Consider the following 18,688-nt stretch of genomic DNA (forward strand, 5'->3'; position numbering starts at 1 on the left):
GGACTTTGAGTGGGAGGTCTGTAGTAGACTCCCACCGTTGTGTCCCCTGTGCCATATTCCCCACAAATTTTTACCCAGAGGGTCTCTAGCTATCCATGCTGGTCGCCAACATCAGCTTGCAGGGACATGTAGCTTTCCTTCACATTGGCTTTTGGTTTTGCCCTGCATTTCCAAGTAGTAAGACTAGAGTATAGCCCTAGTCTAGCCTTTAGTGTTTCATTACTTCCTATAGTTCTGCATTAACAGTCTTCACATAATAGTCATCTTCATAAGATGGATTAGCCTGGTTAAAACACTTTGTCCAGAAGTAATACATACATTTTGTCTTATCTGACAGATTTGATTTCCTTTACATTATTCCAGTTTAGACGTATGCTTTCTTAGCATAGAAAACAGAACTATAAACTATTAGGGGACATCATCTCAAAAGCAGAGGTCTGGTGCCAACAGTACAAACCTTTTCCAATAGCAGTGATACATACTCTATAAACAAATGAACCATTGCACTATAGGTCAAAAGATCTTGAAAGAAGTTGTAGTCCCTTCTTGCTTTAAAGAATTTGTGGCCACAAAAGGAGTTACAGTACACCTTTGCACTAGCAAATAGAATAAAATGATCCCTCAAATATAGATAGAAATATATTGCTCTGTTATATTTTATGGGCTTCAGCATTTGATCTTCTGATGGATAGGATTTTAAAATAACCTGAGCTCCAAAACTCAAAATTACCATGTAACATATACCTGCCTTTCTATTTAATTCTTAAATATTACTCCCAGCCCCAGGACATTCTAACATGTTTAAGGACCAGCCCTATTTCCACTGAAATCAGTATGAATCCCCCCACACACCTCGCCTGCCAGCTATAGCGGATCAAATTCTAAAGGAGGTTGGAATGACAAAGTATGGGCCACCTTAGCAAGAAGAACCAAAGGAATGCATGTGAAAGGTAGCTCTGGGAACTGTTCGGCAAATCTGAAAGATGATGTTCATGTATGTTATGCCACTGTGAAAAGGAGAATTGCCTGGGAAAACTCAAGCACAGTTTTGCCTTTAAGTCATACACAGCAGACTCCTGAACTATGTGCTTGGATCTATCAGGGTATAAAGCCTTGAAAAATTGGAAGGCCTTAATTTATTGAATGTTCTACAGTTCAGTAGTCTATTAAACAGATGAGGGAGGTGGTCCTTGCTAGTCATTTAGGGTCTTCTAAATGTTGGGGGGGTGTGGGCATGCTAGATGGAAAGAATAGGCTGCAGTTGGACCTAGACTGGTTACAGGGGTGAGTGGATGAGAACAGGATGGGTTTCAACACTGACAAGTACAAGGTGCTGCACCTGGGGAAGAAGCAGCAGCAGCATACCTACAGGCTGGGGAACTCCCTTCTTGTCAGTGCATAGGTAGAAAAGGATCTTGGAGTCATTATTGATGCCAAGATGAACATGGGCTGGCAGTGTGGGGACGCGGTCAGTAAGGCCAACCATACTTTGTCATGCATCCACAGATGCATCTTGAGCAGGCCCAAGGAGGTGATCCTCCCTCTGTATGCGGCACTGGTCAGGCCGCAGCTGGAGTACTGCATCCAGTTCTGGGCGCCGCACTTCAAGAGGGATGTGGACAACATGGAGAGGGTCCAGAGGAGGGCCACTCGCATGATCAGGGGACAGCAGGGCAGGCCCTACTAGGAGAGGCTACGGGACCTAAATCTTTTCAGCCTCCACAAGGGAAGGCTGAGGGGGGATCTAGTGGCCATCTACAAACTAGTCAGAGGGGACTAGCACGCATTGGGGGAGTCCCTGTTCCTCCGAGCACTACCAGGAGTGACTAGAAATAACGGTCACAAGCAGGCAGAGGGTAGATTCAGACAAGACATCAGGAGGCGCTACTTCACTGTCAGGGTGGCTAGGATCTGGAACCAACTTCCAAGCGAAGTGGTGCTGGCTCCTACCTTAGGGGTCTTTAAGAGGAGGCTAGATGAACATCTTGCTGGGGTTGTTTGACCCCAGTACTTTTTCCTGCCATGGCAGGGGGTCAGACTTGATGACCTGCTCAGGTCCCTTCCGACCCTACCAACTATGAAAATAAATGCACAGTCACCGTTCCCTGGGGTAGGAAAGGAACAGAGGGAAGGATAGCAGCCCCATCTCCTGGCTGATATAGAAATCAAGGACTGTGTTTGGATAGAAAATATGGACAGCAAGAGGACAAGGCAATTCTATCCATAGTCTTTCACTTCTCTCAAACTGTTTGGAGATGCTTTCAATTTTTCCTTATATCAAACTCAAAGAAAATCACAAGAGCTAGACTGGAAAAGGCCTATAGGCTCATGCAATCCATGTGTCTTGCTTTGGCAGGAATATTCCTGAAACTACACTTCTTAGCGCTTTAGAAACTAAATCAAAAGCCTCAGTAAAAGCTCCTACCTTCCCCTTTCAGAAATGAGGCAGTACAAGGCTGTTTACAGGCATAGTCTATTAGCTTATCTCCCTAGCACAGGAAGAACTGATACCACATCCACAGTCTGCATCAGACCCTTTCCCTCAGGGTTACATCCATTATTCAAACACAAGACCCACAACATAACACTAAGCACAGCTATTGTTCAGTTCTTCTATGGAGCATCTGCTTCCAGGCCCACCACAATAGCCATGCCACTTCCTGTAACCTTCTTCCATAACTGAGCCAGTTAGCTCATATATTTAGATATCAGTCAAGCCCTTCCTAGTTGGGTCTGACAACCCTTTTTCCCAAACACTTCTTAATGGGGCTGTACCTCAAAGCATAACTGTCTCTTGTCACACTGCCTGGACCTTAAGAAGGCAGACCAGTCTGTTACAAATTATGCTTGCCACACATCCTAAATTTCCCTTTAGCTTCACTCTGTTACTCAAGTTATATCCTCATATGTTAAACCAGAGGCACCTATGAGCTAGATTTAGCCCCTGGAATTGTGTCATCCGGCCCACAGGCTTGAAAAGGGACCTTCCCCTAGCGGCAGCCAAGTGCCTAAACGATACGTGTGGCACTGAAGCCCCAGCAGCACCATGACTTGTTTCTGTGGGGGCAGCCAAGCAGCTGTGATGCTGGGCTTCCTGCTGTGGTGGTGCTGGAGCTCCAGTACTGCTGGTCTCACTTGAGTGCTTGGCAGCCAAGCCAGAAAAAGCTGCTGCACTAGAGTTCCAGCAGTACCATGGGAAGAAGCCTGGCACTGCTGGGTCCTGGATGGCTGGAGCAGGTGCTATGTGTACTGGCGTGGGTGGAGGAGTCTACAGGCATGCTCCTGCTCATAGGGCTGGCCCTGCCCCCTTTCTCTGGCCTATGGACTGGTCATGCACCACTCATCTGCAAGGCCAGATGAGTTTGACACCCCTGTGCTAAACATTATTCTTGTTTCTAGATTCTTAAAATAGTTAAAAACGTTTATTGTGTCCCCAGCCTGTGTGCCTACAGGGACTTCAATTATTTAATCTGTTCAATGGTAGAAAAATACCTATCTGTTCAGAATGTCCCCATGCTTCTTACAGAAATGTATATATAAATCCAAAAGATCAGGCCAGAACCCCAATATTTGAATCATATTAAACAAAAATGCAGTACATATAGTTTTATTAATGAGGAAATATATATTCATTTTATACATGCATGGAATTTCTTATAGTACCACACAGCCAAGGGTTGCTAAGCACAGACAAATATCCTGCTGTGCATTGTCCAAATACAGAGCCAAAAAACAAAGAGACATTAAGAGTTTACAAGCCAATTAAATATTTATGGTTACATGCGGTAGAAGCAAGAAGAAAATCAAGCCAGAGGGAAAATGCAGGCAGTAACTAGAAGGACACTGGTGACAATTTTTCTGTTATCTTTTGAGATATGGCATACCAGACAACAGGGACATTGCACTGGGACCAGGGAGGAAAGCAAGCAGGCAGCCAAGTCCCAGGAAACCTGCCTGCCCAGGCATGACCTAGAACAGGAGCTTGTGGCTCCATTCTGAAGCCTCGGCCCAGAGATGTCGAACAACCACACGCGTCCAGCTAAGATGGGTCTCACAGTCAGCAAAACTGGTAACAGTGCAGCCCTTGCCCTGTGATTTGAGGGCAGACCAGGGCTGCGGCACTGGCAGGTTCAGCTCTTTTAATTAATTTTTTTAAGTGTTTCAAATTGGTTAGGCCAGAGGCGCCTGACCTTTCCTACCACAGGCTGGATGGGCAGAGCAGGTTCATCCACAGGCTAGGTGGTGCAGGGGGCAGGCTGCCTGGGCCCCATCTAGCTGTATGGTGGGAGCAGAGGCCTGTCTGGGTCCAATCCAGCTGTGCAGCATGGCGGCCAGGGTTGCATGGGCCTCATTTAGCCGCCTGGGCCGCCTGAGTGATGTAAAAATCGCGGTTCGTTTCTCGGGAGGCGAAAAAAACCTTCAGCCACAGACACACTTTATTAGCAACACAAAAGGTATATATTTGCAAATAGGGTCAGAGAGTGAGACAAAAGATCAAACACTCTGCTGCCCCCGAGGGAAACTGCCCAGCTGGCTTTATCCCCTCTCTCCTGACCACGTGTGTAGAAGGAGGAACTTTTACAACTCATTTCCGGTTCATACAAACATATTTGTAAACATGTCGCTTCATACGTCCCATGTGCATTATAATTAACTACTTAAGTATGCGGGGCGGATAGGCTTAATATGTATTAGGTTATTGCGCATGGGCAGACCATATTTGAGGTTACAAGAGTCTGAATTTTCCTTGCCTCAAGGTTAGAACTGTAATCTACTTTTATCTGCATGAGAAAAGCTGAGGAGTATATGCTTTACTGTAACAAAGAGATAGTAACTTTGCAAAACAAAGAGGGGGTGATACTTAATACAAAGAGCCTTTGGTAGTTTTCCCTTCAGTTTTCAACACCCCCCTTCCCTCTCCCATTAAGGAGACAAGGAGGGCTAGCAGCTGTGTTTTTTTCTAAATCTGCTATTGATAATGCATTTTTAATAATATTTCTAACATGAGTCTGATACAGCTGTGAAGTGGGGGCTGCCAGGGGCCAATCCAGCTGTGCATGGAGAGGATTGGGCTCGATCCAGCTGTGCGGGGGTGGGGACACCCTGAGTCTGATAGAGCTGTGCAAAAGGTCCAATCCAGCTATCCCGCTGGGGGGGTGAGGGGGATCTGAGACCAAACCCGTTGGAGGGGAGTTAGGAGGAAAATGCTTGGCCCCAATCCAGCTGTGTGTGCCGGGTGGGAAAACCATCGGAACGGAAGTGACGAACACAGCGCGTGTTCCCATTACCACCTCCCCGCGGGGCGGGGCTGAGCGGTGACGCTACCGCGGTGGAAGGAGGGGCGGCAAAATGGCGGCGACCCCGTACCCACAATGCCCCGCGCCGACCGGCTTCCGGGTGTGGGCCCGTCAGGGCAGGGCGGGGTGGCGCGGGCTGCCCCGGAGCCCCGTGAGGTCGCGCTCGGACCATGAGGCTCCGGCTCTGGCTGTGCACGCTGCTCGCGGCCCTGGAGGTGCTGGGCGGGGCGCCGGGGCTCGGCGCGCGGCACTGGGGGGGCAACGCGTGGCAGCGCCGCGGGAACCCGCAGTACGGTAAGGGGGGAGAGACCGCTGCTGGGCGGGGGGTAGATGGGATAGACCACTGTGGGGGAGGGGGGAGTCTCTGTGTGGGCCAGATGGGAGAGACTACTGCGGGGGGGGGTCTCTGTGGGGCAGATGGGAGGGATCATTGCGGGGGACTGGGGGGTCTCTGTGTGGGGCAGATGATGGGAGAGACCATTTGCCCAGGGGGGAGCTGGGGTTGTACACGATCCCTGTAAAGGGGGGCATGGGAGAAACCACTGCCAGGTGTTGGGGGGATGTTAATGTCTGTAGGGGAGAAAATAGGAGAGCCCACTACTGGGGTGCATGGGGGCAGAGAGGGAGAAGGTGGGAGAGACCATTGCTGGGAGTGTCTGTGGGGATCCCCCCCCTGCTGGGTGGTGGGGGTGGCAGGGCACTTCAGCTATGGTTTTTCCCATCCCACAAGGAGTTTAGGGGAGGGGCAATTGGGGTCATTAGGTGATATCACTTCAAAAGCTTGTGGGAAAAGGGGAGGTTGAGGTGGGGATGGGGAGGGGTGAAGTGGTGGCTGGATGGGGGGCAGCAATTGGCAGTTGTCCCCCACACTTATGGGAGGGGAGGGTTGGGGGTATCCAGGCCTGGTCCCCAGCATTGCTGTGGCTGAGTGCACAGTGTGCAAGGACTGGTGGTGAACGGGTCTTGATGCCACTCGGTGTAGGAGGTTGTTCTCTGCATGTCCCCTTGGCCAAGTCACTTGTGTCTCGTGTCCCCACTCCCCCTCTTGCAGAGGGCCTGAATTAGCAGCAGGGCCTGTTCACCCCTGGGCAGACCCCTGTAGGGAGCGGCCCCCCAGGTACTAGGAACAGACAGGAAGATCATGTGTGCCCCCAAGTTATAGTAACAGATAGATAGAAAGAGCATGCATCTCTGCACGTGTGTGTGTAAGGTCCTTCTCCGCAGGGAGGTTGAAGCGGCGCTGCCTGGAGTGGGTTTTGCTCATGGAGCGGAAGGGGTTTTCCATCTGTTGGCCTGAACTGTGTGAATTAAGTCCAGAGACGGGGCCTGAAGTTCCGGTCTTGTTTAGTGACAGCTGCCAGTGAGGAGGAGAAGGGATGTGTTGTTGAACTGCACCAAATTTCATTTTATATCAAAACTTTTCCTTCGTAATAATGGAGATCCAGACAAAGCAACCTTATGCTGGTGTGCCGGAGCTGGGAAACAGTTGGCCAGCTCAGGCCCATTGTCCAAATTTGGTGAAATGAGAAATGTAAATAGGGGAAACTAAACTAGATAGGATTAAAATGAAGGGGGGTGGGGAGCGAGGAGCTTATTTAAGGAACAATGACAAGGTGAATCATGTGATATTGAGTAACTTTTTTTTTCAATTCAGATTCCTAAGAAACAGCCCTTTAAACAGTAAATAGTGACACGTCCTCTAATAAAAATTTAAGGAGTTTCTGCTCTTTTCTTTAAAAGTGCCTTTGCAGGAAGGGATGGATCTGGACATATTATTATATGGAAGGGCAGTGGAATTACCTAAGGCACCCTAAGGTGTCGAACTCATCAGGCCCATGAATGGTGTGGGTCTGATTCACGAGCCCCTTGAATGGCTTGGGTCCAGCCCTGTAGGCCAGATCAAGTCTGTGTACTAGGGGTTCCCCACATGCTGACTCCAGCTGGTTCAGGACTGTGCCGCACAAGGCACTTGCTCTAGCCAGTCCAAGACCCACATTAATGGGGCACACATCCCAGATTGGATGGGGTGGATGCCATGTGCAGTCTGGGTCTAGGCCCTGTATATAAGCCACACAGCATGTGCCAGACTGGCCACAACTCAAGGCCCAGGGCTGGATAATAGGGCTCAGTGGGTTGGATCTGGCACACTGGTATCTTGAATATCCTTGAACTAAGGTATTAAGTGCTCAAAATAAGTCATCTGCAGGAAGACAGGACTACTATTTGCTAGTTTCAGTTAATGATTCTAGTTATTAACTTCTGAAAGAAATGTAATTTTTTTCAAATGAATTTTTCCCTTAAACTATTGCTGTAAAAAGGAAAATTATCCTTTACAGATTAAAACATATTCTTGCTCTTAAATATTCTTCTTTGAGGTGATCAGCTTCAAATCCATAAACAGTCATAAAATATCAATTAGTTCAGCTAATCCTGAGCTCCTGAAGCAATGCTGGTAGTTTTGTTCCTAATGAGATGCATTAGTGATGTTCTTTACTTTTCTCTCATGTTAGCAATGTGGAATTGAGCTTAAGTCAGTGGTTCTCAGCCTTTTTAGACTCAAGGCATCACCTGTTAAGCTTGAGACCCCCCCCTGGAAAATGTCGACTCTTAGCTTTCATTCATTTTTTGATTATGGAAAAACAATAAAGTAATTCTGTTGCAACCTCTGTCCCCTCAGAAAGACCATGAGTGTCCATAATATTTTTGACACCATAGTTTTATACTAGACATCTCTGGGTTTATTTTGGCATCCATGGCACCCTGGTTGACAATCATAGGCCTAATTAATTCCATCTTAAGTGCCAGTATTATCAGTGTTTTCTTGTTACTAAGCAGTGTGTGTTCACAGTTACTCAGAACACAGAATGTGCATTATAAAATTAAAATTTGGCTTTTTTAGTCCAAGCTTTTGCCAAGGCTTTTGAGGAGATCTCAAATTATTTGTGTTTGTTTGTTTTTTAGTTTTTCGGCATTTGGAGTTCTTTGAAATCCTTGTTTGGTAGTTTTCCTAACAAGCTGTGTTGCATTGATAGGCTATTGGCAAGGATAGAGAACATTTTATCTTTTTTCTGGTGGCTGGTGGCTGCATGGTTATGCTATGACAGGCTTAGCTAACACATGGCCCGTGGGGCTGCCATTCAGCCCGCCAAGCCATTTTTTGAGGCCTGAGGTGCTGCGATGGGAAACGAAAGTAAACACTGTTTACTTTTATTCCCACCCCTTGTCCCTCCCTCAGCAGCTTCCTAATGGCTGCTGAAGGGCTGGGGAAGGGACAAGGTTCCCACATGCGCTGCATCAACTTGACATAGCCGATGTGGTGTGGCTCCTCCCCTCCCCTCCCCCAGCCCTTCATTTCATGGTGTCACTTCCTAATCCTGCCCCTCCCTTCCTCATTTGCATGCTGGCCCTGCCCTGCGCTGGTCCTCGCTGGCTGTGCAGGCTGGAGCAGGTTGTGGTGCAGTGGGTGGGTGGGCGCAGGTGTTGCGGATGCTGTGGCTGGGCCTAAGGGAGATGCCGCTGTGGCTGTAGGGGCAGGAAGCTGGCACCACTCCTGCCTCTCCGCATCCCTCTGCACCCACAGACATTGCACTGGGGGTGGTGAGTCATGGGCCCTGGGGAGGGAGGGAGCCCTGCTGGTCAGGCCCGGGCTGCCCCAGGGGAGAAAGAGCAGGTGGGAGTCCCTGTACGTCCCTCTGGCTGCTGAGCCCAGGTGTGCAGGTGTGGCAGCATCCTCGAGGCTGCCCAGGTGGCATGGAGGACACGGTGGGGTCAGGCAGTGCCCCTTGACCCCTGCTCCCCCAGGCCGTGGCTGGACTGGACAGGCCGCACGAGCACCCGCTTCTGTGGCCCCCTGGGTGATAAAGTTCATGATCCAGCCCCACATTCAAAAAGGTTGGATGCCCCTGTGCCATGAGGAAGTCCAAGACCGATGGGGAATCCTCTGGGTCACAGTAGGAACTGAACTGCTAAATAGCAGTGACCAGGAGCAATGGTCTCAAGTTCCAGCAAGGGAAGTTTAGGTTAGATATTAGGAAAAACTTTCTGGGAGGGTAGTAAAGTCCTGGAACAGGTTATCCAGAGAGGTTGTGGAATCTCCATCCTTGGAGGATTTTAAGACCTGGATAGACACAGCTTTGGCTAAGATGATCTGGTTGGAGATGGTTCTGCTTTGAGCAGGGGGTTCCAGCCCTCATTTTCTATGATTCTATGACCCCAGTGTAACTGGGTTCAATAGCCAGTGGGTACCAAGGAGCAACAGTTTTTTTTAACAGATTTTTAAATCTTCTTTTTATAATGTAATCAAAAGGACCTTAAAGTTTAAAGTAAAATCCTGGAGGCTATATGGGGGCTAGCTTAATTGGCAGTAGGCGTCCCTGAAAACATCCATGCTGCTGAACAGAAAAGGAACCAGGAGGACAAGGAGTATAACCATTATGTCAATGGCAGGTTTCAAGAGGCTATTCAAGCCAAATGGAAATCCTTCAAAACTTGGCAGTCTGACCCAAGTGAAGCCAATAAACAGCTCATTTTAGCAGGCAGTAAGTAAGAGGGGAAAAGAGAAGAGTGGAAATTTGGGTTGGAAGGGCAGATAGCTAAGTGTGTAAAAACAAAACAAAAAATAAAATGACAAAAAAACCCACAAGGGACTCTCTATCTGGAACCAACTTCCAAGGGAAGCGGTGCTGGCTCCTACACTGGGGGGTCTTTTAAGAAAGGCTTGATGCCTACCTGGCTGGAGTCATTTGAGCCCACTTTTTCTCCTGCCCAGGCAGGGGGTTGGACTTGAAGATCTGCAAGGCCCCTTCTGACCCGACTTCTGTGATTCTCTGATGATTCTATTGGAAGCAGGTGGCTGTGCTGGATCACCAGGGATTAAGAGAAGGTAGTGAGGAAGATTAGAAAGCAGCTGAGAAGATGAATGATGTTTTTGAGTTAGCCTGCCTCGGACTTGCTTTTGCCTAGTATCAGAGACCAGCATTTTCAGAGTGACATGCTGGAAGAAGTGCGTGATAAATTGATTGTTTAAAGTGCAGTAAGCCAGCCGGCCCAATACAGTAAACATTTCTGAAGGAACTCAATGGAGAAGCTCGGGTGCTAGTAAAAATATCCCATCTCATTTAAAATAGTCTAGGAACTGCAGGGTGACAAATGAGATACCTGCAGGGATGGTTTCAGCAGTGTGGTGTGGGTTATCTGGTGCACTTGCACCCCACCTGGATTCCTGCTCCACCCAAAGTTTAAAACCAACTGCCTGGCAGTAGCAGCAGCATTTCTAGTTGGGCAGTGTTGAGGGAATAAGTTGACTTAAATAGCTCATTCTAATCTGCCCGATCCTATCTATACACTTTATTTCACAGGTATTAATGATTCTTTCTTCTTTTTAATGGTCTTGATGTTCCATGAATCAAACTACCATCTGTTCTCTGCTGCTGCTGTCTGTTTGCTCTTGGTAATGATGGAGCTGCTATTTCACAGCCCTGCAGGTGGTTTTTAAACCGTCCCAGTGAAATTATCTTTGTGTTTGCTTTAATCTTAAACTGAATCATACAGCCCCAGGCCCCTAGCATGTTAGTAAAGCTTCTAGTTTATTTTTAATTGGAAGCAAGTGTTGTTTTTTTATGTGATGATGCATCTCACCATCTGCAGCCCCTGTCTCAAAATTATAGATCTGCCCATGGGTGCCTATATTTTGGAAGGGTACTGAGTGATCCCAGGGAGTTATAGATTGGTACACCTTATATCAGGGCTGTCCAATTCCTGGGTGATTGGGGGCTGCAAGCCACCCTGCTACACGCTGCATGAGTCCCATGGAGTGCCACATGTGCTCCTCATTACTGCCTGGGCTCCTAATACGATGTGTGAGCCTGTCCCTGCTGTGCTGTGTTACGTTTTTTCCACTTCTGTGTTGTTCCCCACAGCATGTACTGTGCAAGTTCCCTATGTCCTTCCAAGACCTCTGACCATCTGATTCCTCAGCCAACAGGCTGCACCTTTCTGCTATGCCCCAGGGATGGAGAGACAGGCAGCAGAAGCTGGAGAAAGAGGGGGAGCCCAGGGACTTTGGCAGAAAAAAGTGAAGTGAGCAGAGGTGCCTGGACAAAGTCTGGGACTGCAGTTTCACCCCTCAGGGGCCCCATGTGGCCTCTAAGCCACCAGTTGGACAGCCTTGCCTGATGTGAGCCTGGCAAATTTGAAATTATGAAAGCAGAATAACAGAAAACTGATATGGTCATAACTAATTGGCATGATTTCTGCAAAGGAAAGCTGCTTCACTAAATGTTTAACATTGTTTTAATGTGTTTAATGAAGTAGTTGGCATGGTTGCCTCAAGGCTGCTGAAGAAGCTAAATGATGATGAAGTGATTGTTAAGAATTTGCTGTGGATTACTATGTGGGTCAGTTTTCATTGTTAAAATGTTAAGAGTGGGGTCCTGGATTCTGTGCTAGATCCTGTGTTTTTAATACATTCGTCATCTGGAAGTAATTTGACTAATGAAGATAGAGAATTTTTCAGATGTCATAGTTACTGAGATTAGACAGGACCCAAGAGATGTGTAATGTATTTCCTAAATTCCTGAGCAACGCTCTGGCTAATTCAGTGTCAGTAAATGCAATGTCGTGCACACTGAAGGGAAAAAATTACAGCAGCACAGTTTTTCGTCAGCTCAAGAAATGGAACTCGAGCTCATTGGAGAACTCTACAACTAACAGCTACCAACATTGGGATGAGTAAGAAATGGGTTAATATAAAATATAGATCTAAAATGCTCTACTACAAGTTGTTGGTTCAGCTCCCCCCTTAGGTGGGCTAGTGCTGAACACCGTTTCTATCTTAAAATAATATTGCAGAACTAAAAAGTGGTCAAAGATGGCTGGCAAGACAGACCAAGGGCATAGGAAAATTCCTTTTTGAAGAGATGTTGAAAAGTTTGTGCTTTTTCAGTTTAAAGAGGATGTGATAAAATATAAAAAATAATAAATGATGCAGACAGATTAGGTTGGGAATTCTGTTCTCCCTGTCCCATAAAATGGGAAAGGGTGTTCAGTGAAATCGATGGTGAAAAATTAAAAAATGATTAAAAGAAGCAACTTTTCCATATGATACAAAACTAGACAGTGGAACACGTTACCGCAGGAAGTTGTTGTGGCCAACAGTTTAAGTTGTAAAAAGGAGTTCTGATGCATATCTCATACAACTGGTGATACAACAATAGTTCTTCTAAGGCAGGAGGGGGGTGGCAGACTCATCTGGCAAATGGGCTGTCGGTGCTCTGGGTCGGTCTGGCGCAGGTGCTGCATGCAGCATGCACCATGGACTGAGCTCCCTGCATGCCAGCTCAGTGAGCCACATGAGGCAAACAGGGTCTGTGGGAGACCTACAGGCCCTATGTTTGACACCCCTGTTCTAAAGGATGTTAATCCCTGTGCTTAATGACTTATTCTCTTTTCTTACAGGCCAAGTTCAGACGTTAAGTGAGAGGTAGATCACCATGTACTGCCCACTCTTATGTTCTGCCTTGTCATCCTCAGCAAACTCAAACTAGTGTGATGGGTGGGGTATTGAACTAGGTAACTTTGGATCTGTTTTGACTGATATGCTTCCTATTAAGAGACCTCCTGGAAGGAGAGTATTTAAGTCTTTTAGTATCTTGGTATTCAAATATCAAAAAAATTCATCTAGGTTTTCTATTGGCCTCATAGTCTTGACTTGACCAGATGTTCCCATATTTGCATCATGTTGAATCTACCACTTAGAGACTTAAATGCCAGTTTTAATCTCCTGCCTCAAATTCTTACCCCCTTCTGAAGTTAATCAGTCATAAAACATTATCTAAAAATGGGACTCATAAAAGTGTCACAAAGCAGAAGTCTTCTTCCTTCACGGATGCTGAGCATGCAACTTGCTTTTCTTGGGCAATATTTTCTATAACTGAGTTATCAGAGTCATTTTTGTTTTGAATAACATGGCACAGTACATAAAAAAAAAAAAAAAAAAATCTGTGAGACTTGTTTCTATTATAATGTTTCTTCTCCTAAAATGCTAGCATTTACAAACATAATTTTACTTATTAGAATTCACAAGTTGAAATGTCATGCTGGACAACAAGAAAAATATAGTCATCAAATGACTTTTATATAAACTGATAGTGAAAGTATAATCTTCCTTTATATTTTTCCTTAAGGTCCAACTCTGCTGGGTTAGCCAGGAAAAAGGTAATTATGGCCTGAGGGACAGATAGTGTTTGAATTTCAGTATTTACAGATAAATCCATCACTGTAGGTGGTATAAGAATTTAGGTGTCACCTATGCACAAAAGTTTTGGTTTGCACTAGGTTTTTTTTTCCAGCATAAACTCTCTTGTGACCATGCAGCAAAAGTGAGAGGGACTTTGTTTTTGTTAAACTTATCAAGAGTTTTATCCCATCTTAAATTTGCTTTCAACAGCAGATTACCATCCTGCAATGAGTGAGTCTAAGCCCAAGCCTTAGAACAGGGGTCAGCAGTGTTTTTGGGCCAAAAACACCCACAACCTCCACTTGTAAAATATTTGTGTCGGGAGTGGGTGGTGGGAGAACTGTGAGGGGCCTGATTCCTGTTGTAGCAGCACAACCCCAGCCAATTCCCCATAGTCTGCCCTAAGATACGTGTGCCAAACAAAATGCCTTTGCGTTCCACACTTCGGCACTCATGCCAGGGATTGCCTACCCTGTCCTAGAGGTCCAGAAGGTGTTGCACAGTGCACTCTGTGAAAAGGCTCACTATGCAGAGTCTAGTGCTAGAACATCTCACCAAGGAGATGTCTGCTGAGAATGTTTTAGGTTTGTTTCCAAAAACACAGAGCTGGATAAATAGTAGGAAGTAGCATAAGCAAAGCTTGGGCAGGTTGCATTTGGTTTCTACTTAGACCCTTTTTCATGTGCATTTCTGTGTGTGTGGTATCTTTGACCCCAGTGTGCAACTGTATAGCTCAGCCTGGAAGCCGTTAGCTTCTGGATTGCAGAACAAAGTACAAAAATTGTATTTTCTTGAGCACGGTACAGTCATATGATGTAATCATTCTTGAACTGAAGAATGTATGAAAGCACGTGATTCATGAGAGCCAAGTCATATGTTGCTGTTCTTGTTTAAGGTGCTGCTGCTGTATTGCATTAATTTCTTTTTGAGTATAATGTTGAGGTCTGAGAGAACTTTCTTATTTACTTTCAGTGCATTGTTTTAAAAGAAAATACAATATATTCTGCCTTAAGTGGGCATCATATTGCTTTGACTGAATGCAGTACATGCTCCTCTGTTGTGTGTTTAGGACCACTAGATCAGTGATTTAATTGTGGAGGCCAGAGTGGCCAAACCATGTTTAGTGTATGTGGAAATTGAACAGATTTTGAGAGAGGTTTCCTAGTAATAAGCCTGATTTACCCTATCACTTTTTGATTCCAGTTTGGGTACTTTGGTTGGTGTATGCTTGGTAAACAAAATAGGGTGGGTAATCTAGAGTTAGGAATTATCTAGATTAGTAGTGGTGCAAGATTTGCTGGTGAGAAGACCATTGTTCCCGTTTACCTCATATTCTGTCTGTATTGGTCAGTACCAGATGCAGAGCACCTACAATTCACTGTTGTGGAATAACCTGTTTACAGGGGATGTTTTCTGCACAAATGCTTATATAATTTTTTTCATTTGTGTATTCTAGATCAGGGTTTTGATTTTAGATCACAAATTGGAAAGTTTAAACAATAAAGTTAAGGAGTACCATGGAATTTTACTTTAGCAGAATATATTCTAAATTCAGAAAGTAATAGCTACTAAAATGAGGTTTACATTTATTATTCTATTTCAGCTGATTGATTTAATTAAACCAGCTTTACAAGTAACCTTGCTATTAGAAATGAATGTGTTCTGGGGAGGTTCACCAAGGAACTGTTCACCCCTAGGGAACCAAACTTGGTTCAACTGGAGAGTTATCATAAGGCATTTTGGATGGTAAATGAGATCTAGAGCTGGATTGAGACTAGTGTGCCATCAGTTAATGATGCAAAAAGAGCACTGGTTGACACCTTTTTTTCAGTGCCAGCAGGCACGTCAAGCATTGAGCAGTTGCAGAGACTGTCACAGATACCTCCTGACTTTGAAGAACTGTTTATATTTCTATGCATTTTCTTGGATTTCAGTCTTCAGAGTTGTCCTCCCAATATCTTTTGAAACAAAAGGAGTAAAAATTGAATTTATGCACTTACAAATGTGCTATCCCTGGAACCACTTCTTAACTTGGAAAATAATCTTGTGTTTGTAACTTTTTAAAAAAATCTCTCAGGTATATTTTTATACTGCTGGAGTACTTGAATTGACTACAGGTTTTTCCTTTTTTTTTCCATGCCACCCAATGACCTTGGACAGGACTTAAAATAGTTTATTTACATTTTCTAAGTTAAAATTCAGTGTCTTCAGGCAGACTGTGCCTTTGTATATCTAAATTTGTATAATTCAAATGGGTGTTTATGAAAAGGCTGATCTCACATACTACTTGCTTTCAGAGCAAGATATTAGGGATGAGATAGTAGGATTTTTTTTGGATCTTGGGGATTCAGGTGATTGTGGGGAGAGAGCACTGGCAGTTAACCTGTGAACTCAGTGATGCTCAGCCAGGGTGAAAGCTAGCATGAATGAAAGCTAAGAGCTGGCATATTTTTCCAAGGGTTGCCTTGACTCAGATTTTGAGAACAACTGTGGTAGCTGACTACTAGAAGGGGAACTTGCCCCATCTTGAATTAATGATTATTCTAGCAGGGACTGTAAATTCTTAAGGTCTTTGTTGATGTAGATGATCTGATGTAAGACTTATTAATGTGTAATTTCTTTAAAAAAATAGTCTCTATTTCTTTCAGTGTTAAAACTCTACAGTTGAAAACAATTTCTAGCTGCTTAAAGTCTAGGAGAGAAAAAGAAGGAATTAGTGGTGACCATTAAGGTGAGTCGAGGTTTTGCTTTCAGGGTTTTGGGAGAGTTTAGGAGTTGTCCTAGTAGGCAGGAGGATTGAGAGGAAGATTTTGGGATTCTCTGTACAAAAGAGATAACAAACTCCTCTGCCCCCCCATAAGGAAAAACTACAGATGAGGAGGAGCAGGGGCCAAGAATGGAGCTGAGCTGTGCTGTGACAGAAAGGAGGAGGTAAGCCTTTGAAAGACACAGCAGGGAAGATCAGAGCCAGCACAGCATTATGGAAGCTCAGTGGGGAAAGACTGTAGATGTTTGAAGGAAGGAGGTCAGCCATACAAAAGTGAGGAGAGAATACAGACCAAAGAGGTGGTAAAATTTGGCCACTATTAATTTACTTACTGTGGCCCCAATTCTGCAGTAAGTTCTTATAAGTCAGACCTTAGGGCTGGATGTGTGCGTGTTTTATTCACATAGTTACAATTTACCTTTTATTAAAGGCTAGATAATTTGGAAAGTTGAATCCCTCTTTTGTAGGTTTTTAAATCTATTTTACGGAGAGATTTTTGACTCGTGTGCTATCAGATACAGCTAGATCATATATTTTTTCCTTACACTTTTGATACCTGACTTAATCCACCAAATCATATCTGTTAGTATCGTGTTCTAGGAGTCAATGATGTTGCAAGTAAATTGTCCTTTTAGCTGTTGTACGTATGTTTGCATTGAAATTTAACAAGTGCCTTTTTGTTGCACTACTACAGAGATTAGAAGTGTCTGATTAGCACGCTGTGTTATTGGTTTCTGTGTCTTAAGTCCTGTTACTCATCTCCTTGCACTCTGTTTCTTGTTTCTCATAATACTTCCTTGTGTGTATGTAAGGCTACTCCGGAGGGCAAGGCAAGAGTGTATTGTGTAGGCAGAATAGGACTCTTGTAGTTCCACTTGCCCAGACAAGAAAGGGTAGACTATAGCTGACAGCAGTGAGAGGCTAACCCTTATCTGATAGTGCAGCAATCCTCTTCCTTTCCTAGTTTTTATCCAACTGATCTTCTGCCAATTTCTTCCCTAAATACTCCTATGGGAGAAGAACCCTGACCTAGCGCAAAAAGAATTGCCTGTCTTTCAGCCTTTGTGTTCAATCTGTGAGGGGTAACTGAGTTGTGGAACACCTGTTTTATTGCCTCTTGTGCCCGAAGCAGCAAATCACAATGGCTTTAAAGTCCAAACAAAACTTTTTCAAAGATGTCTTCTCACTGCTGATCTGATTAACAGTTTTCAGTCTGCAACAGGCTAGCTATGGGGATGCTGCTTGTAACAAATTGTGAATCTCCTCAAACAAATGTATGCTGGAAGGGAAACTTCCTTAACCAGGTTTGTCTATTTTAAAAACCGTTGTAGGAGTGCAAAATGTTGGCCAGTCAGGGGTGGGGATGCCAGGTAGTGGCGGGGGGGCTGGTTGTTATAAGTGTCCAGTGCCACAATCGGCCTACAAATCATCTGTCGCCTCAATTTCAGTATGTTCCTAAAGATGAGGACCTATCCTTGATTCTAGTTACTTCGGCGTATCTCTAAAATACATAGTGAACAATTGAAAGTTCTCAATATATCTCACAAAGTGGACCATCTTCATTAGGTATATTTCCCCATCATAGCAGTAAGCTCATCAAATGTCTATATATGACCAGTTATCTCAACCAGCTTCCTTCCTGAATGGTTTTTGAACAAAAAAGTAGTCCAAAACATGTCTTGATACCCATCTTGCTGGGGTCATCTGACCCCAGCAGTCTCTCCTGCCCAAGTGCTGGGGGGCTGGACCTGATGATCTGTAAGGTCCCTTCCAGCTGCTAAAAAACTATGAAACTGGGAATCGCAAAATAAAGTGTTCGGAGGGTTGCAACTGCATTGCACTTCCCAAGTGGTGGGGGGAGGAGTGGTGGTACAGGGAAAAAAAGAAAGGAAAAAAACCCCCCACCCACACTTTTTTAATGTTGCAACATAATAAGCCTACTTCAGTTGGGGACCAGGATGGGGGAGGGAGTATCTTTCCTACAAGTGCTTATGCAGTGCCACGAAGCAGGAAGGCATGGTCCTTGCCCAAGCTTCCTTCAAGCTCCTGTACCCTAATACACACCCTTGCACCTTAGAGTGGTGGCTGCTGATACTGCGATGATCCAGGACCTCTTGGAGCCCACAGGCATAAGTGAGAGGTTGGGATGGGGTGCTGGGGGTCTTGAAGTTACTTGTAATCTTTTTACTGACAGGATTTCTAATTGATGGTTTTCAATGGCCAAGAGCCCTGTAAAAGTTGGTTACCTTGTAATATTACTTATTCAGTGATCTAGTACAGTAGTTTTTCAACCTTTTTTCATTTGCGGACACCTAAAAAAACATTAAATGGGGGTGCCGACCCCTTGGACACCTTAAATAAATAAAATAAAAAGTTGAATGGAAAATT

The 18,688-nt window shown here is 45.0% G+C and overlaps 1 protein-coding gene across 2 annotated transcripts in view; it reads right to left on the minus strand.

The window, feature by feature from the left end:
- Positions 1–18,688, minus strand: part of CPSF3 (cleavage and polyadenylation specific factor 3) — a 57,617-nt gene that overhangs the window by 21,864 nt on the left and 17,065 nt on the right. The window lies entirely within an intron of this gene.

The sequence above is a fragment of the Crocodylus porosus genome, unplaced genomic scaffold (assembly GCF_001723895.1).
Source record: "Crocodylus porosus isolate Cpor-Errol unplaced genomic scaffold, CroPor_comp1, whole genome shotgun sequence".
NCBI lineage: Eukaryota > Metazoa > Chordata > Crocodylia > Crocodylidae > Crocodylus > Crocodylus porosus.